This window comes from Pleurodeles waltl, chromosome 9 (assembly GCF_031143425.1).
Source record: "Pleurodeles waltl isolate 20211129_DDA chromosome 9, aPleWal1.hap1.20221129, whole genome shotgun sequence".
Taxonomy (NCBI): Eukaryota; Metazoa; Chordata; class Amphibia; order Caudata; family Salamandridae; genus Pleurodeles; species Pleurodeles waltl.
The window spans coordinates 983078678-983091814 of record NC_090448.1 but is presented as its reverse complement, the minus strand read 5'-3'; the positions used below and the strand labels follow the sequence as shown (position 1 = coordinate 983091814).

General features: G+C 40.9%; 1 protein-coding gene across 6 annotated transcripts in view; it reads left to right on the top strand.

Annotated features, from left to right (window-relative positions):
* JDP2 (Jun dimerization protein 2) overlaps window positions 1–13137 on the top strand; it is a 56273-nt gene that overhangs the window by 17353 nt on the left and 25783 nt on the right. For 2 of the 6 annotated variants that reach the window (XM_069208458.1, XM_069208457.1), the window contains exon 2: window positions 11358–11396. The exons of 2 other annotated variants lie outside the window; for them this stretch is intronic. The gene's annotated coding sequence lies outside the window, so the exon portion shown is untranslated. Of the gene's footprint in view, window positions 1–8789; window positions 9472–11357; window positions 11397–13137 lie in introns of those variants that run through there. 2 more of the 6 variants (XM_069208460.1, XM_069208462.1) reach the window with 2 other exon arrangements.

The window sequence follows — 13137 nt, the reverse complement described above, 5'->3', positions numbered from 1 at the left end:
TCTGGAAGTGCTATTCCCCCGCCAATTTTTTCCAAGTGATTGTTGTGTGCCCAAAAAAAACTAAATATTCCCCCCTGGAGTTTTTGGAGACACTCAGCCTTAAAGTATAAGGGCAAAGCGTTAAAAATAAAAGTGAATGTGCCTATTCCCAAGCCTAACATCTCACAAAAAGAAATTGATTCTAGAAGTGTGTCCGTATTTTTTGTTTTGATAAGTGAACTCCTTAGCTTGCCCTGCCTTACTTCACTAAGGATCTATCAAACCCAAGTTCTTCATTATATGATGCAGACACTTTCATTTTAGTTGTATTAGCTGTTGGTCTGGAGGTGGATCTGTCTAGAGCAAGATTTGACATAACATTAAAATACCCTCCTATTATTATAAAGTTCCTGCTCTCGGCTAAATGATTATAGAGCTCCATAATTGGGGCTGGGTCATCCATATTTGGATCTGCTCTTTTAGGGAATAAGAGCTAAAATTAACAAGGATTTTCCTAGATCTATCTCTGTTAGGATTTCTCCTAAAGGGGTCAAGATGGACTCTCTGTATCTCCAGGACCAAATTTGTGAGGACTACTGAGGGGAGATGTTTTTTTGATTAAGGTTATAATATACTCCTTAATCTTATCTCCTTCTGCTCCTTCTGCAATATTCAAGAATCTTAGGTTAATCTGCCTACAGTTATTTTCCAGGAACTCTAATTTTCCTCACAATTCTTTTTCACTTTGCTTTAGTGCCTGAATTTGGGTACTATTGGTCTCAACATCTACCTGTAATGCTCCCATAGAGGCTTCCATAGCCCCTAACCTTTCCGTTAAACAAGCTATTTTGCATCTCGTTTATACAGTTCCCCTGGATTTTAGCTTGACTAGACTCAGATATTATGAATCTGTTTCTCATCTCCTCTATCAGTGACCATAGCAAAGTTTCAGTATTCTCCTGGCTTATAGAGTACTGTATACTATCTACCTTGTGTGTTGGTGCAGGTGCCTCTTCTGGGGCAGTAGTCCTCTGAAAGCGCCCTCGAGCCTGATCTATATGCAAGGACTCTATTTCTTCCAGTTCGCTTGACGGGAGTGACAAGGAAGAGTCCATATTTAATGGTGGGTTGACATAACCTGCGAGTTAGACAACTTAGGATGTTCTTGGGTCTTTGTACCTTAAAAAAAAAAAATATCTAAGCGAGGGGGTCATTTTTATTTTCTCAGTAGATGATCCCACTGTGGCCCATGTTTCTCCCCTGCTCTTTTGTATTGTTGAAGTAGCTTGCCTGCTTTGATTGAGATCCCCTTCCTTGTGCCGCTATAATAACAAATTTGAGTTTCTACCTTTGGTGGCATGTCTGCTCCTCACGCCAGGGCCTTTTAAAGGCTGATCTCGGGAGGTTCTGGGGCCAAGGTCGTCCAATATTTTACTTAGGGCAAACCTAGTCGTTGGCAATTTCCCTGGCCTTTCTCTTTGCCGTCTTGTCCTGGACCTGGCCCGGGCCCCGGTAACATTTTGGGGTCATACAGGTATATTCCAGCGCATCCTGTGTGTCCTTTGCTGCAAAAGTAAAGCAACCAGTGGAGCACCCGATGGGAGGATTTCTTGAGTATCTCAGGCAGTTTGTGCTGACTGTGCCCGAAATCCCCCAGAAGCCTATCCTGGCAGAAGCGTTCCTGCCATGTCAAAGCCACTGAGCTGTCTGTGACTACGGCAGCAAAAACAGCGAGGTTTCTGCCCTCGTAAAAGGAGGCTCTGCTATGTCCGATGTTAGGGAGCCCATCTACCCGACGCCAAGCCGGCCTAGCTGCTGCCGGAACACTCCTGGAGGATCCACACAGGTAAGGGCACACTAAATGCCCGACCTGTATTCTGCTTCGGAGAGGCGGAGAGCTCGTGGCCACCCTGTTTCCCCGGGCCTAGCAACTTTGTGTGAACCTCAGTGAAATCCCTTCAACTTATTACCTCAAGCTTCAAAAAGTTGAGATATGGTGTTCCTCACGGCTTGTTGTATAGTCCACTTTGTTTAATATTTACATGCTCCGTTGGGAAAGGGCATTGAACAATGGGAATTCAACTTGATTTTGTACGCTGTTGACACCAAGGTGATGTCATTTCAGAAAATAATGACTTTGGTGGTAGAGAGTTCCCAAGACTGCCTGACCATGGCCAACTGGATGAAACATAGTTGTCTGAAACTTAATTCTGATAAATCAAAAATTCTGTTTTTCGGTGAATCTACTCCCCTGAACATTAGAATCCCATGGCCCAAATATCTTGGTGCACCTTCCACTCCCAAATATAAAACAAGAAATATGGGTATTAAATTAGACAAAGAAATACCTTTTAAACCATAAACAAGGGCTATCCAAGCCAGCCACCTGCTTTGTGATGCTCAGATTACTAAAAAGATATTGAAACTACTCTCTGAACACACCCGGAAAGTGGTAGTGCATACCCTCATGACTTCCAGTTTGGATTATGCTAGTGTGCTTTATTTAAGTCTTCCCGCTGGGCTTTTGAACAAAAATCAGCTTGTACAAAATGCGTCAGCCAGGTTGATTCTGAGCTGCCCCGAGAGGCATACTACTAATGTAGAACCTCAAGCAGTTGCATTGGCTTCCAATCAACCAAATAATCCAGGCCTTGCTAATTGCTTTTAGATCACTGCACCATAAAGGGCCTCAGTTCCTTCAGAGAAGATGTAAGATGTACACCTGTAAGGTCTCTTCAATCTTCAAATCAAGGAAAGTTGCGCATCCCAAGTATCTGTAATGAAAGATGCGGTAGCAGATATTTCTCCTTTTACCAGTAAAATTGTGGAATTCACTGTCGAAAGCTCTGAGACTACTTGATCCTGAGCAGGCTTTTCAAATCTGGTTTGAAGACTCATCTTTTTAGGAATGACTACTTATAACTGCAGCCCCATTTGGCCACTGATACACATGCCGGGATGCTTCTCTGTAAAACACCTGGGCAATTTACAAATGGCTCTTCATTCACTCATTCAAGTGATTCAAAGTTTAAGTATCCTAAGTGAAAATTAAGTTTATTGTGGCCAGTAGGGACATAAAAGTACACATAAAACACACACACACACAAATATGAAAGTAGATAAAATCTAACAGGGTCATATAAAACAACAATAAAATCATGACACAGATTCTATAACTAGCCATATCTCCCAGATCATAAAAAGCAGCACGATGCAAGCAGAACTAAAGAATCAAACAAGAGCAATCCTAACTCTATTGGGAAAGAAGACACTTTCTTCTTAACAACCACATGCCCACTAAAAACCTGGCTACCACACATGCAAATGAGGGACTACAGTCAGATTTAAAAATACACAAAGCAATGGAGTGACAATGTGTGCCAAGCTGAAAAAACAGGGGTGTGCATAAGCCGGACATGCAAAAAACACATGAGGAACTGCTTTCTCCAGATGGTTGCACCCAGGACAAGTAGAGGGTAATATGGCAGACCACTTGGGGGGGGAAGTTCGTTAGTGGCAATACTCCAACTCTAAACCGGAAATATAATTAATCAATAAATGTATTTTCCTAGTAAATAGCATGGGAACACAGTTTATGAAACAACTGACAATTAGTCATTATGTCAGCCCTAAGTTTACAACATTTAATTTGTCACATTAGTGCTCCAGTGATTGCACAGTGCAGAAATAAGGGGGAGAACATACATTGACATGTGTGTGACAAAAAAAATGAAACAATAGACAAGGCAAGGAAGGTTTGTTTGTCCAGAAAAACAGTATCAAAATGTAAATGAATGAATGAAAATATTTCCAGAGTGCGCAGCTACTCCTAAGAGTGTCCTGGCCAGGGGAAACTGAAATCTAGCAGACCCTGATTGACCCCGCTTAGGGAAAAAAAGACAGGTTTTGAGTAGCTAGCAAAACTGTTGATTATTAATGATTCTGTGAAGATTGAGTGAAAGATGATCCCAAGGTTGTGCTTCCAGTAAAGAGAAGGAAGACCCTTCTTTTCTTTGTTCGTCTCATTTTAGGAATGAGGGTTTTTGAACAAAATGTTGAGTTATAAATATCGAGTGACCCTGATATTGAGTTTTTAATATTGTGTCACAGAAATATCATGATGTAGCAATATTGTTGACAAAAATAACAATTTTATTTTTTTAAGGTAATTAATATCGTTTTCAAGAATATCTTTGTTGTTAATATTGTTTACAATAATTTTGTTGTCAAAATATCATTTTTAAATTCTTTATGTTTTAAATAATATTTTAATTATATATGTTGTATATGTTTGTATAATTCTTAATGTTTTTAAATATAGTGTGTAATTTTAAGTTATTTATAATTTAAATGTAATTGTTAATAGTAATTTAGCTGGTTGTGTGGTTTGTAGGGGCATAGGGTAAGAAGTTAACTAAGTAATGTATTAATTAATTATTCATGTATTATTAATTACTTGATAATTATGTAAATTGTGTAAATATTTTTTAAAGTTATAATTTAGGTATGGGTTGTTGGTAGGGGTACAGAGTGGGAAGTTAATTACGTAATCATTCATTAATTAATATTTATTATTTTAATTAATTAGTTGATTGATAATTAGCAATGTAAAATGTGTAATTATATTTTTTAAAGTTATATTTTAATTGTAGGTTGTTGGGTTTGTGGGGGTACACGGAAGGAAGTTAAGTAATGACTGATAATGATTTATTAATTAGTAATTATTTAATTGATAATTATGTAAATTGTGTAATTAGTATATTCAAAGTTATATTTTAGGTGTGAGTTGTTGGGTATGTAGGGATATACGGTGGGAAGTTAAGTAAATATTAAATTTTAATTATTTATCTTAAAATATGTAATTTATTTATACTTAAGTAAATTATTTCATACATATATATTTTACCATATATATTAGATGTATGGTGTGTTTTTGGGGGATAGGGTGGGAAGTTATTTAAGTAATAATTAATTAACAATTCATTATTCCTTTATTATTGTTTTACTTATTACTTAATTTGTTAAATTTGGGCTGTTATGTATGTGGGAGTATAGTGTGGGAATTTAATTAACTGAAAGGAGTTTGATTTTATAATTAATAAGAAATATAACTATGTAAATTGTTTGTTTTTAAAATGTGTGTGTATATATATTTTTATATTAATGGTTTATATATTTGTATTCAATTAATACATGTATTAAAATATGGTATGTGTTTGAAGTGAAGTACTTTCCCTACTGCTGCATAGACTGGAGTGGAATAGTAATTTTACCCCTCTTGACTCCAATGTGTTCCCTACTGTTGCACTAACTGGAGTGGGAACAGTAAATTTTACCCCTCCGCAGTCCAACATATTCCATACTGTTGCACAGACTGGCGTGAGAATAGTCAATTTTACCCCTCCTGAGTCCAACACTTTCCTTACTGTTGCACCAACTGGAATGGGAATAGTAAATTGTACCCCTCTTGAGTCTAGCACTTTCCCTACTGTTGCGCCGACTAGATTGGGAATAGTAAATTATACCCCTCCTGAGTCCAACGCTTTCCCTACTGTTGAGCCAACTGGAGTGGGAATATTACATTTTCCCCCTCTTGAGTACAGCCCTTTCCTTACTGTTGCAAAGATTGGAGTGTGAATAGTAAATTTGACCTCTCCGCAGTCTAACTCTTTTTCTACTGGTGCACCGACTGGAATAGAAATAGTATATTTATTATTTCTAAAATTGAATAATTTTGTTGGTAGTGTTTAAATATATTATTATTATGTGTGTGTATTTAATTTTATATTTTTTTATAAATAGAAATGTATATTATTTTTAAGATATTTTTAAAAAATGTATTTTTTTCTATTATTTACTATTCATGTATATAAATTGGCAATCTTTTTAAAGTTCTTTAAAGTTTATTTGTTATAGTTTTAGATCTGTGCATGTGTATATATATAAATATATGTGTATATATATACACATACATAGAACAGCACAAGGATAACTTGGACTCTCCTGGATTGCAATGCAAATATGTTTATTAAGACAAGTAAGTCCTGACCCAACGCATTTCGCCCATAGCCGTGATCACAGTAGCACCCTCAGAATGCGCACTGTCTGTTGCATTCCAACAGTGCAGGGGGTCCCCCTGTGCCCCCGGCACTAGCTTTCCACCAGACTTTTCATGCCATGGTCCCCGTCATGAAAAGGCTGGCGGAAAGTTGGGTTGTAATCAACCAGAAAAGGCTGGCGGAAAGTTGGGTTGTAATCAGCGCCGCCATGGCTGATTACAAGCCTGACCACTGTCACCCCATCGGGATCTATGATCCTGGTGGGGACAGCGGTCTTCAGGTGGATCTGCCCACCAAAGTCATAATTTGGCAGTCGGACCGCCACTGCTGTGGCGGTCTGACTGCCACCGCTAGTTTGGGGTCTCATGACAGCCAAACTCATAGTGAGGCCCTAGGTTTCCACAGAAAAAGCATTTTTTGACTTGCCTATATCTCTGGCAACATTTGATGAATCTCTACAAAATTTTCTAAAACAAAGTGTGCTGGAGAATCTTTTTGTGAAACAGAAGTTTCGGGGTGATTCATCAATCCGGGGCTGAGAAAAATGGGGGGGTCAAAAAAGTGTATTTCCCATTTTAATTCCGGTTGGGATTTTAGACACAACTACAGCCCAAACTGCTGGACGGAATTACACCAAATTTGGCAGAAAAGTGGTTCTTGGTCCAGAAAGAGTGCTTTTTGTTATTTGGTGTAAATCCGTTGAGTAGTTTTTAAAATATTACAAGAAAACCAAATGTGTATATCCAGAGGCACGAAGCCTTCGTGAATACCCCCTATCTTGTGCAGAGATCTGATTGGCTACCAACACTTCAACCAGGATAAGTTGGCAGCCATTTTGAGACTCAACGCAACGTGGGGTTGGGTGATTATATAGGGATTCCCTAAAGTAACTATAACTCGTGCCCTTGCCGTGCACTGCTAATTACCTCACAAATTACTGCACTCATGACATCTTTGATAACATAATTCATAATATCAATGTAATATGGATTTGAACTGCATGAGCTTGCATGTCACTGTCTGAACTGGGCCAACACGCATAATCTCAGATACAGAAGTTTTTATATTTTTCTTCAAAAAAATCCGACCGCTGGTTGCACACTTTGGGTGAGGTTGTAATCGGCTGTATACAGGCCCTACTGTGCAGGAAATTCTCAATAATTTGAAAAATTGTGGAGGGTTTATTGAGGTAGCAGAGATTTTACTATCGGAGTGAGAAGCCTGTGGTGACTTAATCGTAGAATATTTTCTAACAGCCCCTTTGTAGCTGGCCTTATTGGCTGGCAAACAATGCCTTTTCCAGACTCTGCTATGCTTTTTATCAGCAGCTACAGAAGAAAACAACCAAGGCCTTGAAGGGCTGCATTTATGATTTGCAGCCAATTTCAAGGGTGCTAATTTGTCAGAAGCTGACTGAAGCCACCTCTGCATCCCTCACTATATCGTTGCAAAGCTCTGGGACAGATGCATGTTCTCCAAACCCAAAGGCTTCATTTTGCTCCAGGTGCAAAAAGTAGGCAATTCATTAGAGGTTTCCTTCTTAGAGTTGCCGTCGAAGCACCAAGCAAAAGGAATTAGTGAGTGGTCAGACCAGGTAACTGTGATTAGGTGCTCTATCCATAAACTGCTGTTGGAGTATTCTATTCCAAATGAGTCCAATTGCCACAATGTCAACAGTGTTTCAGCCCATCATTATTAAATGGCATCACTGGGATGGAGAAGCAATAATAGGGGCCAATTGTCACATACGGCCAGATGTACAGAAGGTTTTAGCATTCTCTAACCTGACAATTTGGAAAATCAAAAGGTTTGCGAATGCTGAAACCCTTTTGCTTATGTACTAAACAAATCTAGTGATTTTTATAGATTCGGTATCTGGAAGGTGCGTGTTGTAGGCGTCGCTGACAAATACTGAATTAGTATCATATGTATCAATGTTTTTCAACTGCAATCCAGTTGCAAAACTTGATATTATACCGACTTCCAAGTTGGCGCTTTAACCTGTTCATAAAAGAGAAAGGGTGCTTTTGGGACCCCTTTATGAATGTACAAATAAAAAGTTTGTTTAACAGGAGGCTGTGCATACTCTTAAACAAACAAATAAAGGAACATTTTCATTTAAAACGTAGTCCTGTATCCTTTAAGGAAGATGGGCTGCATTAAAAAAAAAAAAAAAAAAAATGTTTGCTTTATTAAAAAGCAATTACAGACATGGTGGTCTGCTGACCCCAGAAGGCCACCACCCTTGCAATGACAATGAGTCATAGAGGGTGGCGATTTTCACCCTATCTCATTAATATTCATGAAGTAGGTCGAATTGCGATCCACTGCGATTCAGTGTTTTGTGAAACAATTGATTACTTCATAGATCAGTTTGAAAAATACCGCACTGGTTGCAAAAATACTGATTGTAATCAGTATTTTACGACCAATGCTTTGTACATTTGGCCCAAAGATGGTACAGGTGTTCGGGTGCAATTATTTCAGTGGGAGAGTACCATGCTTTTCTGTGATGAAGTGGTACTCTGGGTTAGCGAATATTTTTGCACTTCTCTGCTTCTAAAGCCTTTCTCTCCGTGTTCCCCTCTTCTTTATTACCCCATCCCATTCCACCAGAGTCGTCTTTGTACACATTGGGTTCCTATGCTAAGTGCAAGCTGAGGAATTAATGCCCTCCAAAACCCATGGCATGATTGGACTTGTGAACAGTCTCTTTATCCCTTTTATCCCTCTTATTACCCCATGGCCTCGGACATATATACAGCTCCCTGGCAGTGTTGTACCCTCCCCTCTATCGCTTCGTGGTATTCCCTCTCCCGTTGCCCCCGGCCCTCACAGACGCCTGTACGCCCCGGTGCAGGCGGAGACCGCGCGGTGACCCTCCTCTCCGGGAGTGTTGCACGCCCCCTTCGTGGCACTTTCTCGCGTTGCTCCAGGCCCTCACAGACGCCTGTACGCCCCGGTGCAGGCCGAGGCCACGCTGTGGCTCCGCCCGCCCGGCCTGCGCAGGGTGTCCGATGGCGCAGGCCTGGCGCTCTTGTGCTTGTCTTGGCACGGCTCTCGGCGCGGCTTACGTTACTCGCTGCTGTCGACTGCGCCCGCGCCCTCAGCCAAACTCCGTCCGGCTGTCTGTCCTCCCACCCTGCGAAGCTGAGGCCCAGCACTCAGGTGGCGCATCCCACCGCCGCCACAGCGGATGAGTCTCCGGGGGAGCGCAGCCTACCATGGGGACCAAGTGGGCGGGCGTCTGGGTGTGTGAGGCAGCACGGGTCTGAGGAGGTATGCTGGAGCCCGCCAGGGCCGTGCGGGAACGAGGCCTGTGGAGACTCCCCAGGGCCTTGTGTTGGCAGAGAGCAGAGACCCGCCCTCCCGACACAGAGTCCCCCACCATCTCTCCATCCCGAAACCAGGGCTCCATCCTTTACTGTATGAGGTAAATACGAGTTTCTAATCTCTATTCGCCCTTCTCTCCTATTATCTTTCTTGTGCTGTTTCGTTCTCCCTTCCTCCACCCCTGTCTATACTTGATTCTTCCTCCCTCTCCTTAGTTCTACTTATTCTCGGTACCCCTTCTTTTCCTTATCCCTTTCTTTCATTTTCTCTGTCTCATTCGTTCATTGTGCCTTCTGGTAGGCAGTGCACCCGTGCAGTATGCATTGGTGGCTAGTTTCAAAGCTTACACCTATGGGCAGTGTGATAAGTTGGCAGTGCGAGAATGTGGTATTGGCGGACAGTTGCATGGGGACAGTGTAGGAAGTGCTCTGGTGGGAACTGTAAGAATCCCACACACGCAAGGAATGTTCGAAGCTAGAATTTGTAGCCAGTGTTAGAAGTAAGCATTACAGGGCTAGGAGCACACACTGAAATACTGTGAAAAAATGTCTCTGGTGGGTAGTTTGAGAACTGGTAGTGGTGGGATGCTGGAGATGCACCTGCTAGTGAAGAGCGAGAGAAACTGGCCCTGGTGAACTCTGTGAACTGATTGCACTGGTGGGCGATGTAAGAACGTGATCATAGTAGGAAATGTGACTACAATCTTCAGGCAGGGCAGTGAAACACAAGCACAGGTTTAGCAAGGATCGGTGCCTCGCTCAACGCTCCGTTAAATGCTGGTGTAACAAGCATTAGTAAAGCCAATAGGTCTCGTCTCGTAGTGTGGCAAAAACTAACAATAAAAAAAGCACTATGATGCAGCCAGGGCTAATGTTTTTTTAACAAGTATATTAGCTTTGGATGCGTCGTCCTAGTCCTGTTTTATTATCATTTTTTAGCCACGCTGCTATACAGCATGGCTACAAATCATTTCCAAAGTTGTCAATGCCAACGCTGTACAGTGTGAACAAAAGGCTATGGCAGGGCTGATAGTCTCAAAGGCAATTCCTATTGGCTTTGCAAATGCTTGTTATGTGTCGGCACTCTGATTCTTAGAAAATCAGTTAATCTCCCCATATATGAAAAAGAAAAGAATACGACATTTGGCAAAACATCCTATCACATCAATAAAGCAACTGTTCTCATGTCCATGTCTTGGTGAAAATACATTTGAAAGCAACTAGCATCTTTTGTCACAATAAAGACATTTAGGATCTGTTGTCACAATAAATATCAACTTCAGAAGAGAAAAGGGCTTCTTTGAAGTGTGTGTGGCATAGTAACACATAGCTATAAATGGCAAGAGGTTCAACAAGAACGACAGGGAATAATATAAAATAAGTCGTACCTCAATCACAGCACGATCAGCAATCAAGTTAAAAGAACCAGTACTTGGTCAGGGCACCTTCCAAAAGAAGTGGAAGTCAAACCAGTAGGTGTTAGCCAATTAGAAGACAGCAAATAAGAGTGACAAGCCAATTGTTAAGCAATGGGTGGGTTGCAAGGCCCTTGTACGTAATACCTCCTGCAGGTGAGTCTGCATGTAGAGCATGAGCTGTTGCAGACGAGACCTAAAAATGCCCTGCTAATAAAGTGGCTTTGTCTCTGTTCTCACAACAGTGAAAGGTTTAATTTATTATTATTTCTGATGAGCTGAGGATAGGTGGCCAAACGTCGGTCTTTCAGTTTCTCTGATTATCTCTGAATAAGAGCGTCAGCAAAAACAATTTGTTTTATTGCCCTCTAAGGTTGGGAATCATCTTTCGATTTTTAGACAGCAGGAACGCAGCAATGTTAGTACGTTAAATATACAGACATCGACCTCCCAATCTGAAGAGTTTCAGAAATATTAACAACTTTTTTAAAATAATAAAGTATCCAAATATGCGGCATCCAAGCACTTTAGTAAAATTGTTAATATTAAATCCAAATATCTTTCTTTTGTAGGACTTGGAGTGATAAAAGGCTGAGTCACAGTTTGCATCGGTGAGTTAGTAGGGCTGTACCGAGCTTTGCAGTGGTTCCCAGGCCTCTGCGCTGACTTACTAGGGTTAAAACATGTGATCCATAGGGTGCTCACCTCAACAAGCAGTGGATTAATCTAACCCCCCATTCTAATAGGTCTCAGAACATGTGCTTTTCATGTACACATGGGTTGCTGCAACAGGCACATACACCATGAAGCTATCCTACAGGGATTGCACGTGGTGACAAGGAGGTACCATGTAGTGCTCTGTTGCATTTAACCCAACAGAGCCGCCTGACAGTGATTTGATTCTGTGACTTGCTCTTTACTCACAGCTCTTTGCAACAGGCATGTTTCCCTCCTCAGTGAATTCCAGGTTCTCACAGACCCCCACAGTATGCACATTCAGTCCGATAAACTATTGCACTGTGATTAGAACACTTGGCTTGTAGTTGACACACAGGTCTCTGCAGCATTCACATCTCTGTTTTATCTTCTAGGTTTATTATAGTTTATTTTCATACAGCACATCAAAACATGGAGATTTGCAAGAGCTTTACTCATCAATTACATGTAAACTGAATAAATTTGCGATCATAAATCAGATGCTGTTGTTGCCCAGCTAAATACCAAATGCAATTGACCCGTTGAAAAGCATATGTGAAATTGGATTTAATAGAGTGGAAAAAAAGTAGATTGCAAAAATCTAGAGGTAAAAAAGTTGAAGCTAACATGTATGTCTATAAAAAATACTTAAAGCTGAAGATAAAAAAGTTTTGTTTTTTTCCAGTGCATTTGCGACTTGGACATAGATATGCCTTAATCCTTGAATTATTGTCTGTTACACTGTCCTTAGCCTTTACTCATTTACCCCTTACATAATGTTGTCCCTGCCCTTGTACCAGCCTTCTCCTGTACTACCCTATTGCACCATCACTTACATGTTCCATCACTGTAACCCTTCGCAAACCCCTTAGCCTAACCTTAACCCCACCTATTACTCAAGCCCTACACCTTAACCATCAGCTTAACACTAACCCCCACCCTAACACATTTTCTTGTACCATTCCTTGTTCTGACCTTAACCTAGCGCCTAAAGTTAACCTATTTCAAACACAGTTTTTTGTACCAATCCTAACACTTTTAACTTTTTTGTATATTCTGCTTTTTTGTAATGTAATATTTTACTTTTCTGGTTTTTCGTCTCTATAAATTTTGTTATTTTACCCTTTTCCTCCTTTTTATTTTTACTCCAAATCAAGGGGCAGCTCTGTCGGTAAACTTCCATCCTGGTCTGCTGCACTCTTGGTAGACTTGTTGTAAGATCCTATGCTAGGCACTTAAGCCTTATCCTGCACTAGTCCAGCTATTTCAGAACAGAGATTTTGACAAACCTGGCTCTGCCATTCCCATACACTATTCTGACGATACCCTTACTCGAGATGAGAAGCACGCTAGAGTTCTTTAATCAATCTGCTCACACCATACATTTTCGCTTTACCTCTAGACTGCCGGTCTATTATTGTGGACCCGTGCAGTCCCATAAACCCCAGTCTTCACAACACTGCTGTCAGCGAGTCATGAATGAAGCTCAGGGACTTTAGGACACCAGCAGCCCTATACACCATTCATACCACCTTCTCCTACTTGTCCGTCATGTCTCATATATAGGGAACATAACGGGCTCCTCCTATACACAAATCAAACCGCTATTCCTGTCACACTTTCTGACACCTCAGCACCGTAAGAATTGCATATCCT